The sequence below is a fragment of the Rattus norvegicus genome, chromosome 2, assembly GCF_021556685.1.
Source record: "Rattus norvegicus strain SHRSP/BbbUtx chromosome 2, alternate assembly SHRSP_T2T, whole genome shotgun sequence".
Lineage (NCBI taxonomy): Eukaryota > Metazoa > Chordata > Mammalia > Rodentia > Muridae > Rattus > Rattus norvegicus.
Window position 1 is genome coordinate 106410164 of NC_141535.1, and position 19401 is coordinate 106429564.

A 19401-nucleotide genomic window follows, 5' to 3' on the forward strand; every position below is an offset into this window, starting at 1 on the left:
GTGCAATGTGTGCTTTGAGCTTTAGTAAGGTTTCTTTTATGTATGTAGGTGCCCTTGTATTTGGAGTATAGATATTTTTTTTATTTTTATTTTTTTTTATTAACTTGAGTATTTCTTATATACATTTCGAGTGTTATTCCCTTTCCCGGTTTCCGGGCAAACATCCCCCTCCCCCCTCCCCTTCCTTATGGGTGTTCCCCTCCCAACCCTCCCCCCATTGCCGCCCTCCCCCCATAGACTAGTTCACTGTGGGTTCAGTCTTAGCAGGACCCAGGGCTTCCCCTTCCACTGGTGCTCTTACTAGGATATTCATTGCTACCTATGGGGTCAGAGTCCAGGGTCAGTCCATGTATAGTCTTTAGGTAGTGGCTTAGTCCCTGGAAGCTCTGGTTGCTTGGCATTGTTGTACTTTTGGGGTCTCGAGCCCCTTCAAGCTCTTCCAGTTCTTTCTCTGATTCCTTCAATAGGGGACCTATTCTCAGTTCAGTGGTTTGCTGCTGGCATTCGCCTCTATATTTGCTGTATTCTGGCTGTGTCTCTCAGGAGCGATCTACATCCGGCTCCTGTCGGTCTGCACTTCTTTGCTTCATCCATCTTGTCTAATTGGGTGGCTGTATATGTATGGGCCACATGTGGGGCAGGCTCTGAATGGGTGTTCCTTCAGTCTCTGTTTTAATCTTTGCCTCTCCCTTCCCTGCCAAGGGTATTCTTTTTCCTCATTTAAAGAAGGAGTGAAGCATTCACATTTTGATCATCCGTCTTGAGTTTCGTTTGTTCTAGGGATCTAGGGTAATTCAAGCATTTGGGCTAATAGCCACTTATCAATGAGTGCATACCATGTATGTCTTTCTGTGATTGGGTTAGCTCACTCAGGATGATATTTTCCAGTTCCAACCATTTGCCTACGAATTTCATAAACTCGTTGTTTTTGATAGCTGAGTAATATTCCATTGTGTAGATGTACCACATTTTCTGTATCCATTCCTCTGTTGAAGGGCATCTGGGTTCTTTCCAGCTTCTGGCTATTATAAATAAGGCTGCGATGAACATAGTGGAGCACGTGTCTCTTTTATATGTTGAGGCATCTTTTGGGTATATGCCCAAGAGAGGTATAGCTGGATCATCAGGCAGTTCAATGTCCAATTTTCTGAGGAACCTCCAGACTGATTTCCAGAATGGTTTTACCAGTCTGCAATCCCACCAACAATGGAGGAGTGTTCCTCTTTCTCCACATCCTCGCCAGCATCTGCTGTCACCTGAGTTTTTGATCTTAGCCAATCGCACTGGTGTGAGGTGAAATCTCAGGGTTGTTTTGATTTGCATTTCCCTTATGACTAAAGATGTTGAACATTTCTTTAGGTGTTTCTCAGCCATTCGGCATTCCTCAGCTGTGAATTCGTTGTTTAGCTCTGAACCCCATTTTTTAATAGGGTTATTTGTTTCCCTGCGGTCTAACTTCTTGAGTTCTTTGTATATTTTGGAAATAAGGCCTCTATCTGTTGTAGGATTGGTAAAGATCTTTTCCCAATCTGTTGCTTGCCGTTTTGTCCTAACCACAGTGTCCTTTGCCTTACAGAAGCTTTGCAGTTTTATGAGATCCCATTTGTCGATTCTTGATCTTAGAGCATAAGCCATTGGTGTTTTGTTCAGGAAATTTTTTCCAGTGCCCATGTGTTCCAGATGCTTCCCTAGTTTTTCTTCTATTAGTTTGAGTGTGTCTGGTTTGATGTGGAGGTCCTTGATCCACTTGGACTTAAGCTTTGTACAGGGTGATAAGCATGGATCGATCTGCATTCTTCTACATGTTGCCCTCCAGTTGAACCAGCACCATTTGCTGAAAATACTATCTTTTTTCCATTGGATGGTTTTGGCTCCTTTGTCAAAAATCAAGTGACCATAGGTGTGTGGGTTCATTTCTGGGTCTTCAATTCTATTCCATTGGTCTATCTGTCTGTCTCTGTACCAATACCATGCAGTTTTTATCACTATTGCTCTGTAATACTGCTTGAGTTCAGGGATAGTGATTCCCCCTGAAGTCCTTTTATTGTTGAGGATAGCTTTAGCTATCCTGGGTTTTTTGTTATTCCAGATGAATTTGCAAATTGTTCTGTCTAACTCTTTGAAGAATTGGATTGGTATTTTGATGGGGATTGCATTGAATCTGTAGATTGCTTTTGGTAAAATGGCCATTTTTACCATATTAATCCTTCCAATCCATGAGCATGGGAGATCTTTCCATCTTCTGAGGTCTTCTTCAATTTCTTTCCTCAGTGTCTTGAAGTTCTTATTGTACAGATCTTTTACTTGCTTGGTTAAAGTCACACCGAGGTACTTTATATTATTTGGGTCTATTATGAAGGGTGTCGTTTCCCTAATTTCTTTCTCGGCTTGTTTCTCTTTTGTATAGAGGAAGGCAACTGATTTATTTGAGTTAATTTTATACCCAGCCACTTTGCTGAAGTTGTTTATCAGCTTTAGTAGTTCTCTGGTGGAACTTTTGGGATCACTTAAATATACTATCATGTCATCTGCAAATAGTGATATTTTGACCTCTTCTTTTCCGATCTGTATCCCTTTGATCTCCTTTTGTTGTCTGATTGCTCTGGCTAGAACTTCAAGAACTATATTGAATAAGTAGGGAGAGAGTGGGCAGCCTTGTCTAGTCCCTGATTTTAGTGGGATTGCTTCAAGTTTCTCTCCATTTAGTTTAATGTTAGCAACTGGTTTGCTGTATATGGCTTTTACTATGTTTAGGTATGGGCCTTGAATTCCTATTCTTTCCAGGACTTTTATCATGAAGGGGTGTTGAATTTTGTCAAATGCTTTCTCAGCATCTAATGAAATGATCATGTGGTTCTGTTCTTTCAGTTTGTTTATATAATGGATCACGTTGATGGTTTTCCGTATATTAAACCATCCCTGCATGCCTGGGATGAAGCCTACTTGATCATGGTGGATGATTGTTTTGATGTGCTCTTGAATTCGGTTTGCCAGAATTTTATTGAGTATTTTTGCGTCGATATTCATAAGGGAAATTGGTCTGAAGTTCTCTTTCTTTGTTGTGTCTTTGTGTGGTTTAGGTATAAGAGTAATTGTGGCTTCATAGAAGGAATTCGGTAGGGCTCCATCTGTTTCAATTTTGTGGAATAGTTTGGATAATATTGGTATGAGGTCTTCTATGAAGGTTTGATAGAATTCTGCACTAAACCCGTCTGGACCTGGGCTCTTTTTGGTTGGGAGACCTTTAATGACTGCTTCTATTTCCTTAGGAGTTATGGGGTTGTTTAACTGGTTTATCTGTTCCTGATTTAACTTCGATACCTGGTATCTGTCTAGGAAATTGTCCATTTCCTGAAGATTTTCAAATTTTGTTGAATATAGGTTTTTATAGTAAGATCTGATGATTTTTTGAATTTCCTCCGAATCTGTAGTTATGTCTCCCTTTTCATTTCTGATTTTGTTAATTTGGACACACTCTCTGTGTCCTCTCGTTAGTCTGGCTAAGGGTTTATCTATCTTGTTTATTTTCTCAAAGAACCAACTTTTGGTTCTGTTGATTCTTTCTATGGTCCTTTTTGTTTCTACTTGGTTGATTTCAGCTCTGAGTTTGATTATTTCCTGCCTTCTACTCCTCCTGGGTGTATTTGCTTCTTTTTGTTCTAGAGCTTTTAGGTGTGCTGTCAAGCTGCTGACATATGCTCTTTCCTGTTTCTTTCTGCAGGCACTCAGCGCTATGAGTTTTCCTCTTAGCACAGCTTTCATTGTGTCCCATAAGTTTGAGTATGTTGTATCTTCATTTTCATTAAATTCTAAAAAGTTTTTAATTTCTTTCTTTATTTCTTCCTTGACCAGGTTATCATTGAGTAGAGCATTGTTCAATTTCCACGTATATGTGGGCATTCTTCCCTTATTGTTATTGAAGACCAGTTTTAGGCCGTGGTGGTCCGATAGCACGCATGGGATTATTTCTATCTTTCTGTACCTGTTGAGGCCCGTTTTTTGACCAATTATATGGTCAATTTTGGAGAAAGTACCATGAGGAGCTGAGAAGAAGGTATATCCTTTTGCTGTAGGATAGAATGTTCTATAAATATCCGTTAAGTCCATTTGGCTCATGACTTCTCTTAGTCTGTCGACATCACTGTTTAATTTCTGTTTCCATGATCTGTCCATTGATGAGAGTGGGGTGTTGAAATCTCCCACTATTATTGTGTGAGGTGCAATGTGTGTTTTGAGCTTTAGTAAGGTTTCTTTTACATATGTAGGTGCCCTTGTATTTGGGGCATAGATATTTAGGATTGAGAGTTCATCTTGGTTGATTTTTCCTTTGATGAATATGAAGTGTCCTTCCTTATCTTTTTTGATGACTTTTAGTTGGAAATTGATTTTATTTGATATTAGAATGGCTACTCCAGCTTGCTTCTTCTGACCATTTGCTTGGAAAGTTGTTTTCCAGCCTTTCACTCTGAGGTAGTGTCTGTCTTTGTCTCTGAGGTGTGTTTCCTGTAGGCAGCAGAATGCAGGGTCCTCGTTGCGTATCCAGTTTGTTAATCTATGTCTTTTTATTGGGGAGTTGAGGCCATTGATATTGAGAGATATTAAGGAATAGTGCTTATTGCTTCCCGTTATATTCATATTTGATGTGAGGTTATGTTTGTGTGCTTTCAGTCTCTTTGTTTTGTTGCCAAGACGATTAGTTTCTTGCTTCTTCTAGGGTATAGCTTGCCTCCTTATGTTGGGCTTTACCATTTATTATCCTTTGTAGTGCTGGATTTGTAGAAAGACATTGTGTAAATTTGGTTTTGTCATGGAATATCTTGGTTTCTCCATCAATGTTAATTGAGAGTTTTGCTGGATACAGTAATCTGGGCTGGCATTTGTGTTCTCTTAGGGTCTGTATAACATCAGTCCAGGATCTTCTGGCCTTCATAGTTTCTGGCGAGAAGTCTGGTGTGATTCTGATAGGTCTCCCTTTATATGTTACTTGACCTTTTTCCCTTACTGCTTTTAATATTCTTTCTTTATTTTGTGCGTTTGGTGTTTTGACAATTATGTGACGGGAGGTGTTTCTTTTCTGGTCCAATCTATTTGGAGTTCTGTAGGCTTCCTGTATGTCTATGGGTATCTCTTTTTTTAGGTTAGGGAAGTTTTCTTCTATGATTTTGTTGAAGATATTTACTGGTCCTTTGAGCTGGGAGTCTTCACTCTCTTCTATACCTATTATCCTTAGGTTTGATCTTCTCATTGAGTCCTGGATTTCCTGTATGTTTTGGACCAGTAGCTTTTTCAGCTTTACATTATCTTTGACAGTTGAGTCAATGATTTCTATGGAATCTTCTGCTCCTGAGATTCTCTCTTCCATCTCTTGTATTCTGTTGGTGAAGCTTGTATCTACAGCTCCTTGTCTCTTCTTTTGGTTTTCTATATCCAGGGTTGTTTCCATGTGTTCTTTCTTGATTGCTTCTATTTCCATTTTTTAATTCCTTCAACTGTTTGATTGTGTTTTCCTGGAATTCTTTCAGGGATTTTTGCGATTCCTCTCTGTAGGCTTTTACTTGTTTATTAATGTTTTCCTGTGCTTCTCTAAGTGTGTTCAGTTCTTTCCTGAAGTCCTCCAGCATCATGATCAAATATGATTTTGAAACTAGATCTTGCTTTTCTGGTGTGTTTGGATATTCCATGTTTGTTTTGGTGGGAGAATTGGGCTCCGATGATGGCATGTAGTCTTGGTTTCTGTTGCTTGGGTTCCTGCGCTTGCCTCTCGCCATCAGATTATCTCTAGTGTTACTTTGTTCTGCTATTTCTGACAGTGGCTAGACTGTCCTATAAGCCTGTGTGTCAGGAGTGCTGTAGACCTGTTTTCCTCTCTTTCAGTCAGTTATGGGGACAGAGTGTTCTGCTTTCGGGCGTGTAGTTTTTCCTCTCTACAGGTCTTCAGCTGTTCCTGTGGGCCTGTGTCTTGAGTTCACCAGGCAGCTTTCTTGCAGCAGAAAATTTGGTCTTACCTGTGGTCCCGAGGCTCAGGTTCGCTCGTGGGGTGCTGTTCAGGGGCTCTCTGCAGCGGCAGCAACCAGGAAGACCTGTGCCGCCCCTTCCGGGAGCTTCAGTGCACCAGGGTTCCAGATGGTCTTTGGCTTTTTCCTCTGGCGTCCGAGATGTGTGTGCAGGGAGCAGTCTCTTCTGGTTTCCCAGGCCTGTCTGCCTCTCTGAAGGTTTAGCTCTCCCTCCCACGGGATTTGGGTGCAGAGAACTGTTTATCCGGTCTGTTTCCTTCAGGGTCCGGCGGTGTCTGTGGCAGGGGTCCTGCCGCTCCTGGGCCCTCCCCCACGGGAGCCCAGAGGCCTTATACAGTTTCCTCTTGGGCCAGGGATGTGGGCAGGGGTGAGCAGTGTTGGTGGTCTCTTCCGCTCTGCAGCCTCAGGAGTGCCCACCTGACCAGGCGGTTGGGTCTCTCTCTCACCGGGTCTGGGAGCAGAGAGCTGCTGCGGGCCGGGATCCGCGGGTGTGGGACTTCCGGTAAACACAGAACGTGCCCGGTTCTAGAGAAATTCTGCTTCCTTGTGTCCCAAGCTCACCAGGCAGCTTTCTTGCAGCAGAAAATTTGGTCTTACCTGTGGTCCCGAGGCTCAAGTTCGCTCGTGGGGTGCTGCCCAGGGGCTCTCTGCAGCGGCAGCAACCAGGAAGACCTGTGCCGCCCCTTCCGGGAGCTTCAGTGCACCAGGGTTCCAGATGGTCTTTGGCTTTTTCCTCTGGCGTCCGAGATGTGTGTGCAGGGAGCAGTCTCTTCTGGTTTCCCAGGCCTGTCTGCCTCTCTGAAGGTTTAGCTCTCCCTCCCACGGGATTTGGGTGCAGAGAACTGTTTATCCGGTCTGTTTCCTTCAGGGTCCGGCGGTGTCTGTGGCAGGGGTCCTGCCGCTCCTGGGCCCTCCCCCACGGGAGCCCAGAGGCCTTATACAGTTTCCTCTTGGGCCAGGGATGTGGGCAGGGGTGAGCAGTGTTGGTGGTCTCTTCCGCTCTGCAGCCTCAGGAGTGCCCACCTGACCAGGCGGTTGGGTCTCTCTCTCACCGGGTCTGGGAGCAGAGAGCTGCTGCGGGCCGGGATCCGCGGGTGTGGGACTTCCGGTAAACACAGAACGTGCCCGGTTCTAGAGAAATTCTGCTTCCGTGTGTCCCAAGCTCACCAGGCAGCTTTCTTGCAGCAGAAAATTTGGTCTTACCTGTGGTCCCGAGGCTCAAGTTCGCTCGTGGGGTGCTGCCCAGGGGCTCTCTGCAGCGGCAGCAACCAGGAAGACCTGTGCCGCCCCTTCCGGGAGCTTCAGTGCACCAGGGTTCCAGATGGTCTTTGGCTTTTTCCTCTGGCGTCCGAGATGTGTGTGCAGGGAGCAGTCTCTTCTGGTTTCCCAGGCCTGTCTGCCTCTCTGAAGGTTTAGCTCTCCCTCCCACGGGATTTGGGTGCAGAGAACTGTTTATCCGGTCTGTTTCCTTCAGGGTCCGGCGGTGTCTGTGGCAGGGGTCCTGCCGCTCCTGGGCCCTCCCCCACGGGAGCCCAGAGGCCTTATACAGTTTCCTCTTGGGCCAGGGATGTGGGCAGGGGTGAGCAGTGTTGGTGGTCTCTTCCGCTCTGCAGCCTCAGGAGTGCTCACCTGACCAGGCGGTTGGGTCTCTCTCTCACCGGGTCTGGGAGCAGAGAGCTGCTGCGGGCCGGGATCCGCGGGTGTGGGACTTCCGGTAAACACAGAACGTGCCCGGTTCTAGAGAAATTCTGCTTCCGTGTGTCCCAAGCTCACCAGGCAGCTTTCTTGCAGCAGAAAATTTGGTCTTACCTGTGGTCCCGAGGCTCAGGTTTGCTCGTGGGGTGCTGTCCAGGGGCTCTCTGCAGCGGCAGCCGACAAAGTCTTAAGATGAGGGCCTGTGTCCTACAGGTAGGACTCTGACTGTTTCCATGGAAGGAATTGCTATTGGGTAAACAGAAAACTAAGTTCATCTTTCCCCAGGGATTTCCTAAGGTGGGTTTTTGATAACCAGGAAATCACTATTTCCCCTGTGAACCTTGATAAATCCTAACAGCTTGTATCAGTTCAAAGATTCCCATGCTGCTGATTTTCATATAAAAATCTACTTACTTTCCTGCCAAATTGATGTTCTTTATTTTTAGAGGCGACCTAGTCATTTGATTCCTCAAGTAAACTTTTCTTTTTACCTACAGAATGGTCCAGTTTGGTGGTGCCAGCGTACCCTCACTTAAAGAACCAAGAAGACAGATAAGTGATTCTTACCTTATGGGTCAAGACCCCATTGGGGGGGGTCAAACGTCCCTTTCACAAGGTCACATATCAGATATACTGCATATCAATATTTACATTATGATTCCTAATAATAGCAAAATTACAGTTATGAAGTAACAATAAAAATCTTCTATGGTTGGGGGGGTGTCACCACAATATGAGAAACTCTATTAAAGGGCTGTAACATTCAGAAGGTTGAGAACCACTGAAATAGACAAGGGAAATGGAAAGTGATGATCCTTACACATAAGAAACAGCATTGTCTCCCTGATTGCTGTTCTTTGGCTCCAGTTCCCACCTTTCACCTTTCTATAGTATTCTCTTTCATAATTTGTTATAGCTCATCAAGGCTCAACATCTGCCCTCCTTGCTAGTGGAGAACCTCACAGGTTCTATGTATAGTCTACTCATTGCTCTTTTCAGAGACTTTAACAGTGTTTAGCACTTAGGAAGCACCTGAAAACTGGTCAGCAAAGACAGATGTATAGTGGGACATCTTTTGTGAAGATGCACCTAACACATCGTCATGCTGCTTTGAAATGAGATGTCCTAATGCAAATAGTTCCTAAAACTTATTACCTTTGACATGAATGAGACATGGAAATATATGGAAGACAGTGTAGGAATATAGAAGAGTCAGTTTACATTTCATGGTGTCCCAAGAGACTTAAGTTAAATCAAGTGGCAGACTAATTTCTCTCCCATCAGTAGGGTATTCTCCTGGGGAGAAAAGCAAGGCAGATGATCTGACTTAATCTTGTAAAGATGCTGATGGATGAATGATGATTGATGGGAATATTTATATTCCTGGCTTAAGATTGCATGTGATAACCATCCTAGTTTGTGTCTCTACTGCTGTTACTAAAACATCAAATACAATTTATTGGAGGAAGGAAGAGGATAATTTAGTTAGTCTCTTCCCCAAGGATAGCATTATACACAGTGGGCTGAACTCTCTGATTGGCAGTTTGAGTGAGAATTGCCCCAAAGTTTCATAGATTTGAATGTTTGATTCCTAATTGATGGATTGTTATAAAGGATTAAAGATTGGTTGGTTTCCATAAGAAAGGCTCCCATAGGCATTTGAATACTTAGAGAATACCGTCAGGAGGTGTGGACTTGTTGGAATAGGTGTGGCCTTGTTGGAGGAAGTTTGTTATTGGGTGCAGTATTTGAGGTTTCAAATGCTCAAACCAGGCCCATTCTCTCTCTTTCTGCTAGCACATTCCGATATAGAACTCTCAGCTCCTCCTGCACCATGTCTGCCTTGTATGCTGCTGTGCTTCCCACCATGCTGAAACTGGACTAAACCTCCAAAACTGTAAGCCAGTCCCAATTGAATGCTTTCCTTTGTAACAGTAGCCTCAGTCATAGCTAGAGTCATGCAGCAATACAACACTGACTAAGACAAAGGTATCTCCTTGTTTGCGTATGTATGGTTTTCTAAGAGAAGATGTGACATTGTGTGGGCTTTGAAGTTTCAAAAGCTCATGCCAGGCACAGGTTCTGTCTTTTCTTGTAACTTTCAGATCAGATGTTAGCTCTCAGCTCCAGTTCCAGCACCATATCTGCCTCCCAGCAGCTATGGTTCCAGCAGTGATAGTCATGGAGTAACCCTCTGAAACTGCAAGCCAATTAATACTTTCCTTTATATGTTCTCTTGGTCATGGTGTTTTATCATAGCAATCTAATCTTACATAAAGCATAGGCAAATCTGCTGGAAGCAAGTTCTCAATTGTGGTTTCCCCTTCTCAGGTGAGTCAAGTTGACAACTATGATTATTCATCATAGCAACTAAATTTAGGGTATATGGATTTATTTGACATAGCTTTCTGTGGTAATGTCTTTGATAGGTCATGAAATAGATGAGTTTATATCCTTAATGTCTCCTACTCTCTGGAGAAGCTCCCATTACCTCAGTAGATGCTTTACAGTTACTGTATGCTGGATAACACATGCCTGATACTAGAATGATCCAAGAAACCCTTTGAAGTATCTCAGGACCCCAGTAGTCTACATTTATTGCTATTTGATTATTTGTATCATTGAAATTACCACTAAACTATAGTTTAGTTAGACTATCACAAACTAAAACCAGACCTTCTCTCATATGCCATGGTAAATAATTGAGGATCATACCAAGCAATTTTTGTATGAATTAACATCCATTTGCCATACAGGACATTCCATAAATTTATCTCTTGGATCCTCAGATAGTACTGTGTCCAGTTTTCAGAGGAAGTATATTCCAGACTGATTTTCAGAGTGATTATACCAGCTTTCAATCTCACCAAAAATGGAGGAGTGTTCCTCTTTCTCTACATCCTCAGCAGCATCTGTTGTCACCTGAGTTTTTGACCTAAGTCATTCTAATGGATGTGTGGTGGTATCTCAGGGTTGTTTTGATTTGCATTTCCCTGATGACTAAAGATGTTGAACATTTCTTTAGGTGTTTCACTGCCATTTCATATTCCTTATTTGAGAAATCTTTGTTTAGCTCTGTACCCCATTTATTTATTATATATTTTTTAAATTTACATTTCAAATCTTATCTTCTCTCCTGATTTCCCCTCCATAATTCTCCTATTGCATCCTCTCTCTTCCCACTTCTGTAATGGTGTTTCCCCACCCACCCCTTCCCACCTCCCTGCCCTGACATATCCCTATACTGGGGCATTGAGGACCACAGTCTTCTCCTCCCATTGATGTCCAACAATGACATCCTCTGCTGTATATGCAGTTGTAGCCATGAGTCTGTCTATGATATGTAGTCTTTGGATGGTGGTTTGGTCCAGAAATTCTGGTTGGTTGGTATTGTTGTTCTCATGGGGTTGTAACCCTCTTCATCCCCTTCAATATTTTTTCTAACCCCTACGTTGGGGACCCCAGTCTCAGTTAATGGTCGGCTGTGAGCATCTGCCTCTGTATTTGCCATGCTCTGGCAGAGCCTCTCAGGAGACAGCTATATCAGGTCCTTGTCAGCATGCACTTCTTGTCATCAGAAATATTGTCTAGGTTTGGTGGTTGTATGTATATGGACTGGATCCCCAGGTGCAGCAGTATGGCCTTTCCTTCAGTCTCTGCTCCAAACTTTGTCTTCATATTTCCTCCTATGAAAATTTTTGTTCCTCCTTCTAAGAAGGACTGAGGCATCTGACTTTCCTTGTCTTTCTTCTTGATCTTCATGTGATCTGTGGAATGTATCTTGGATAATCCAGATTTTGGGCTAATATCCATATATCAGTGAGTGCATACCATGCTTTTTTGTGTGTTTTGGCTACCTCACTCAAGATGATATTTTCTAGTTCCATCTGTTTGCCTATGAATTTCATGAAGTCATTGTTTTTAATAGCTGAGTAGTAATTCATTGTGTAAATGTACCATATTTGCTGGATCCATTCCTCTGCTGAGGGACATCTGGGTTCTTTCCAGCTTCTGGCTATCATAAATAGGCTGCTATGAGCATAGTGGACCCTGTGTCCTTCTTATAGGTTGGAACATGTTTTGGGTATATGCCCAGGAGCTATATAGCTGAGGAGGGTCCTCAGTTAGTACTATCTCCAATTTTCTGAGGAACTGCCAGACTGAATCCCAGAGTGATTGTGCCAGCTTGCAATTCCACCAACAATGGAACAGTGTTCCTCTTTCTCCACTCCTTCACCAGAGTCTGTTGTCACCTTAGTTCTTGATCTAAGCCATTCTAAAAGTGGTGATATGGTATCTCAGAGTTGTTTTGATTTGCATTTCCCTGATGAATAAGGAAGTTGAATATTTCTTTAGGTGCTTCACTGACATTGGATATTCCTCAGTTGAGTTTTTTTTTTTTTTTTTTTTTTTTAGCTTTGTTCCACATTCTAAAAATAGGGATCTACCTTTCTTAAGTTCTTTGTATATATTGAATATTAGCCCTGTATGGGATGTAAGATTGGTAAAGATGTTTTTCCAAACTGTTGGTTGCCATTTTGTCCTATTGACAGTGCCCCTTGTCTTATGGAAGGTTTTCTTTTTTTTCCTCCATCTTTATTAAATTGGGTATTTCTTATTTACATTTCAATTGCTATTCCCTTTCCTGGTTTCCAGGCCAACATCCCCCAAACCCATCCCCATCCCCTTCAATATGGGTGTTCTCCTCTCCATCCTCCTCCCATTACCGCCCTCCCTCCAACAATTCCATTCACTGGGGGTTCAGTCTTAGCAGGACCAAGGGCTTCCCCTTCCAATGGTGCCCTTACTAGGATATTCATTGCTACCTATGCAGTTGGAGCCCAGGGTCAGTCCATGTATAGTCTTTGGGTAGAGGCTTAGTTCCTGGAAGCTCTGTTTGGTTGGCATTGTTGTTCATATGAGGACTCGAGCCCCTTCAAGCTCTTCCAGTCCTTTCTCTGATTCCTTCAACAGGGGTCCCGGTCTCAGTTCAGTGGTTTGCTGCTGGCATTCGCCTATGTATTTGTTGTATTCTGGCTGTGTCTCTCAGGAGAGATCTACATCTGGTTCCAGTCAGCCTGCACTTCTTAGCTTCATACACCTTATCTAGTTTGGTGACTGTATATGTATGGGCCATATGTGGGGCAGGCTCTGAATAGGTGTTCCTTCAGTCTCTGTTCTAAACTTTGCCTCCCTATCACCACCCAAGGGTATTCTTGTTCCTATTTTAAAGAAGGAGTGAAGCATTTATGAAAGCTTTTCAATTTTATGAGGTACCATTCGTCGATTCTTGATCTTACAGCATATGTCATTGGTATTCTGTTCAGGAGAATTTTCCCAGTGCCCATGTGTTTTAGGCACTTTCCCAATTTCTTCTATTTGTTTCAGTGTATCTAGTTTGATGTGGAGGTCTTTGATTTACTTGGACTTGAGCTTTGTACACGATGATGAAAATGGATTGATTTGAGTTCCGTGCACCCAAATCCTGTGGGGAAGAGAGCTGACCATGCAGGAGTGCAGACATCCTGAGGCTGCAGGACAGTCTGCCACCTCTGCACACCTCTGTCCACAGTCCTGATCCAAGGGGAAACTGCACAGTTCCTTTTCGACACAGGAATATAAGAACAGACAGTTGCCTGTAACCACCATTCTGGTCTGTGCCCAGGATGGTACTGAACTTGGCACCAAAATCCTATGGGGGAGAGAGCTGGACTCTCAGAAGTGTGGATACTCCTAAAAAGTCAGAGGAGACTACCCTCTGTCCACAGTCAAGACCCAAGAGGTAATTGCATAGTGCCGACTGTGCCCGCTGGGTTCAAGGACACAGGAGCAATCAGGGACAGGACTCTTTGATTCCTGCCCAAGCCTAGAGCTGGAAGACAGACTCCAGGACTGCAAACACTCCTGAAATTAGAGCACCTGTCCTCAGGAAAGGCTGAAAAAAAACAGGAAAACAGTTCTACAGGAGTGCTGACACAGAGGCCTACAGCAGGGTCAAGTCACTCTTGGAAAAAGCAAGACAAGCAAACACAAGAGACAACCCAATGGCTACAGACAAGCACAGGAACCTAAGCAAGAAAAAGCAAGACTACTTGGCATCATCACAGCCCAGTTGTCCTACCAAAGAAAATACTGGAAAACCAAATGCATCAGAAAAGCATTTAGATTTAAAATCACATTTTTTTTGATAATGATGGAGGACTTTAAGAAAGACATAAAGAAATCCCTTAGAGAATTACAGGAAAACACATCCAAAGAGGTGAATGAATTGAAAATAAAAATAGAAACAATAAAGAAAGCACATAGGGAGACAACCCTGGATATAGAAAACAAAAGGAAGAGAAAAGGAGCTGTAGATACAACCATCACCAACAGAATACAAGGGATAGAAGAGAGAAACTCAGGGGCAGAAGATACCATAGAAAACAATAACACAACTGTCAAAGATAATGTAAAACACAAAAAGGTCCTAGCCCGAAACATACAGGAAATCCCGGACACAATGAGAAGATCAAACCTAAGGATAATAGGTAGAGAAGTGAAGACTCCCTACTTAAAGGGCCGGTAAGAGACCTCACCGCCTGGTCAGGTAGGCACTCCCGAGGGTGCAGAGCGGAGGAGACCACCAACACTGCCCACCCCTGCCCACATCCCTGGCCCAAGAGGAAACTGGATAAGGCCTCTGGGTTCCCGTAGGGGAGGGCCCAGGAGCGGCAGGACCCGTGCGCCTGAGACACCGCCGGAAGCTGAAGGACACAGACTGGATAAACAGTTCTCTGCACCCAAATCCCATGGGAGGGAGAGCTAAACCTTCAGAGAGGCAGACAAGCCTGGGAAACCAGAAGAGACTGCACTCTGCACACACATCTCGGACGCCAGAGGAAAACACCAAATGCCATCTGGAACCCTAGTGCACGGAAGCTCCCGGAAAGGGCGGAGCATATCTTCCTGGTTGCTGCTGCCGCAAAGAGCTCGTGGGCAGCACCCCGCGAGCAAACTTGAGCCTCGGGACCACAGGTAAGACCAACTTTTCTGCTGCAAGTGACCTGCCTGGTGAACTCAAGACACAGGCCCACAGGAACACCTGAAGAACTGTAGAGAGGAAAAACTACACGACCGAAAGCAGAACACTCTGTCCCCATAACTGGCTTAAAGAAAACAGGAAAACAGGTCTACAGCACTCCTGACACACAGGCTTATAGGACAGTCTAGCCACTGTCAGAAATAGCAGAACAAAGTAACACTAGAGATAATCTGATGGCGAGAGGCAAGCGCAGGAACACAAGCAACAGAAACCAAGACAACATGGCATCATCGGAGCCCAATTCTCCCACCAAAATAAACATGGAATATCCAAACACACCAGAAAAGCAAGATCTAGTTTCAAAATCATATTTGATCATGATGCTGGAGGACTTCAAGAAAGACGTGAAGAACTCCCTTAGAGAACAAGTAGAAGCCTACAGAGAGGAATCGCAAAAATGCCTGAAAGAATTCCTGGAAAACAGAAATAAACAAGTAGAAACCCATAGAGAGGAGACACAAAAATCCCTGAAAGAATTCCAGGAAAACACAATCAAACAGTTGAAGGAATTAAAAATGGAAGTAGAAGCAATCAAGAAAGAACACTAGGAAACAACCCTGGATATAGAAAATCGAAAGAAGAGACAAGGAGCTGTAGATACAAGCTTCACCAACAGAATACAAGAGATGGAAGAGAGAATCTTGGGAGCAGAAGATTCCATAGAAATCATTGACTCAACTGTCAAAGATAATGTAAAGCAGAAAAAGCTACTGGTCCAAAACATACAGGAAATCCAGGACTCAATGAGAAGATCAAACCTAAGGATAATAGGTATAGAAGAGAGTGAAGACTCCCAGCTCAAAGGACCAGTAAATATCTTCAACAAAATCATAGAAGAAAACTTCCCTAACCTAAAAAAAGAGATACCCATAGGCATACAAGAAGCCTACAGAACTCCAAATAGATTGGACCAGAAAAGAAACACCTCCTGTCACATAATAGTCAAAACACCAAACACACAAAATAAAGAAAGAATATTAAAAGCAGTAAGGGAAAAAGGTCAAGTAAGATATAAAGGCAGACCTATCAGACTCACACTAGACTTTTCGCCAGAACCTATGAAGGCCAGAAGATCCTGGACAGATGTCATACAGACCCTAAGAGAACACAAATGCCAGCCCAGGTTACTGTATCCTGCAAAACTCTCAATTAACATAGATGGAGAAACCAAGATATTCCATGACAAAACCAAATTTACACAATATCTTTCTACAAATCCAGCACTATAAAGCATAATAAAGGGTAAAGCCCAACATAAGGAGGTAAGCTATACCCCAGAAGAAGCAAGAAACTAATCGTCTTGGCAACAAAACAAGGAGAAGTAAAGCACACAAACATAACCTCACATCCAAATATGAATATAACAGGATGCAATAATCACTATTCCTTAATATCTCTCAACATCAATGGCCTCAACTCCCCAATAAAAAGACATAGATTAACAAACTGGATACGCAACGAGGACCCTGCATTCTGCTGCCTACAGGAAACACACCTCAGAGACAAAGACAGACACTACCTCAGAGTGAAAGGCTGGAAAACAACTTTCCAAGCAAATGGTCAGAAGAAGCAAGCTGGAGTAGCCATTCTAATATCAAATAAAATCAATTTTCAATTGAAAGTCATCAAAAACGATAAGGAAGGACACTTAATATTCATCAAAGGAAAAATCCACCAAGATGAACTCTCAATACTAAATATCTATGCCCCAAATACAAGGGCACCTACATATGTAAAACAAACCTCACTAAAGCTCAAAACACACATTGCACCTCACACAATAATAGTGGGAGTTTTCAACACCCCACTCTCATCAATGGAGAGATCATGGAAACAGAAATTAAACAGAGACGTAGACAGACTAAGAGAAGTCATGAGCCAAATGGACTTAACGGATATTTATACAACATTCTATCCTAAAGCAAAAGGATATACCTTCTTCTCAGCTCCTCATGGTACTTTCTCCAAAATTGACCATATAGTTGGTCAAAAAACGGGCCTCAACAGGTACAGAAAGGTAGAAATAATCCCATGCGTGCTATCAGACCACCACGGCCTAAAACTGGTCTTCAATAACAATAAGGGAAGAATGCCCACATATACATGGAAATTGAACAATGCTCTACTCAATGATAACCTGGTCAAGGAAGAAATAAAGAAAGAAATTAAAAACTTTTTAGAATTTAATGAAAATGAAGGTACAACATACCCAAACTTATGGGACACAATGAAAGCTGTGCTAAGAGGAAAACTCATAGCGCTGTGTGCGTGCAGAAAAAACAGGAAAGAGCATATGTCAGCAGCTTGACAGCACACCTAAAAGCTCTAGAGCAAAAAGAAGCAAATACACCCAGGAGGAGTAGAAGGCAGGAAATAATCAAACTCAGAGCTGAAATCAACCAAGTAGAAACTAAAAGGACCATAGAAAGAATCAACAGAACCAAAAGTTGGTTCTTTGAGAAAATCAACAAGATAGATAAACCCTTAGCCAGACTAACGAGAGGACCGAGAGAGTGTGTTCAAATTAACAAAATGAGAAATGAAAAGGGAGACATAACTACAGATTCAGAGGAAATTCAAAAAATCATCAGATCTTACTATAAAAGCCTATATTCAACAAAACTTGAAAATCTGCAGGAAATGGACAATTTCCTAGACAAATACCAGGTACCGAAGTTAAATCAGGAACAGATAAACCAGTTAAACAACCCCATAGCTCCTAAGGAAATAGAAGCAGTCATTACAGGTCTCCCAACCAAAAGGAGCCCAGGTCCAGACAGGTTTAGTGCAGAATTCTATCAAACCTTCATAGAAGACCTCATACCAATATTATCCAAACTATTCCACAAAATTGAAACAGATGGAGCCCTACCGAATTCCTTCTACGAAGCCACAATTACTCTTATACCTAAACCACACAAAGATAGCAAAGAAAGAGAACTTCAGACCGATTTCCCTTATGAATATCGACGCAAAAATACTCAATAAAGCTTCCTGGTTGCTGCCGCTGTAGAGAGCCCCTGGGCAGCACCCCACGAGCGAACCTGAGCCTCGGGACCACAGGTAAGACCAAATTTTCAGCTGCAAGAAAGCTGCCTGGTGAGCTTGGGACACAAGGAAGCAGAATTTCTCTAGGACCGGGCACGTTCTGTGTTTACCGGAAGTCCCACACCTGCGGATCCCGGCCCACAGCAGCTCTATGCTCCCAGACCCAGTGAGAGAGAGACCCAACCGCCTGGTCAGGTGGGCACTCCTGAGGCTGCAGAGCAGAAGAGACCACCAACACTGCTCACCCCTGCCCACATCCCTGGCCCAAGAGGAAACTGTATAAGGCCTCTGGGCTCCCGTGGGGGAGGGCCCAGGAGCGGCAGGACACCTGCCTGAGACACCACCGGAACCTGAAAGAAACAGACCGGATAAACAGTTCTCTGCACCCAAATCCCGTGGGAGGGAGAGCTAAACCTTCAGAGAGGCAGACAAGCCTGGGAAACCAGAAGAGACTGCTCCCTGCACACACATCTCGGACGCCAGAGGAAAAAGCCAAAGACCATCTGGAACCCTGGTGCACTGAAGCTCCCGGAAGGGGCGGCACAGGTCTTCCTGGTTGCTGCCGCTGCAGAGAGCCCCTGGGCAGCACCCCACGAGCGAACCTGAGCCTCGGGACCACAGGTAAGACCAAATTTTCTGCTGCAAGAAAGCTGCCTGGTGAACTGAAGACACAGGCCCACAGGAACAGCTGAAGACCTGTAGAGAGGAAAAACTACACGCCCGAAAGCAGAACACACTGTCCCCATAACTGACTGAAAGAGAGGAAAGCAGGTCTACAGCACTCCTGACACACAGGCTTATAGGACAGTCTAGCCACTGTCAGAAATAGCAGAACAAAGTAACACTAGAGATAATCTGATGGCGAGAGGCAAGCGCAGGAACACAAGCAACAGAAACCAAGACAACATGGCATCATCGGAGCCCAATTCTCCCACCAAAATAAACATGGAATATCCAATCACACCAGAAAAGCAAGATCTAGTTTCAAAATCATATTTGATCATGATGCTGGAGGACTTCAAGAAAGACGTGAAGAACTCCCTTAGAGAACAAGTAGAAGCCTACAGAGAGGAATCGCAAAAATGCCTGAAAGAATTCCTGGAAAACAGAAATAAACAAGTAGAAACCCATAGAGAGGAGACACAAAAATCCCTGAAAGAATTCCAGGAAAACACAATCAAACAGTTGAAGGAATTAAAAATGGAAGTAGAAGCAATCAAGAAAGAACACATGGAAACAACCCTGGATATAGAAAATCGAAAGAAGAGACAAGGAGCTGTAGATACAAGCTTCACCAACAGAATACAAGAGATGGAAGAGAGAATCTCGGGAGCAGAAGATTCCATAGAAATCATTGACTCAACTGTCAAAGATAATGTAAAGCAGAAAAAGCTACTGGTCCAAAACATACAGGAAATCCAGGACTCAATGAGAAGATCAAACCTAAGGATAATAGGTATAGAAGAGAGTGAAGACTCCCAGCTCAAAGGACCAGTAAATATCTTCAACAAAATCATAGAAGAAAACTTCCCTAACCTAAAAAAAGAGATACCCATAGGC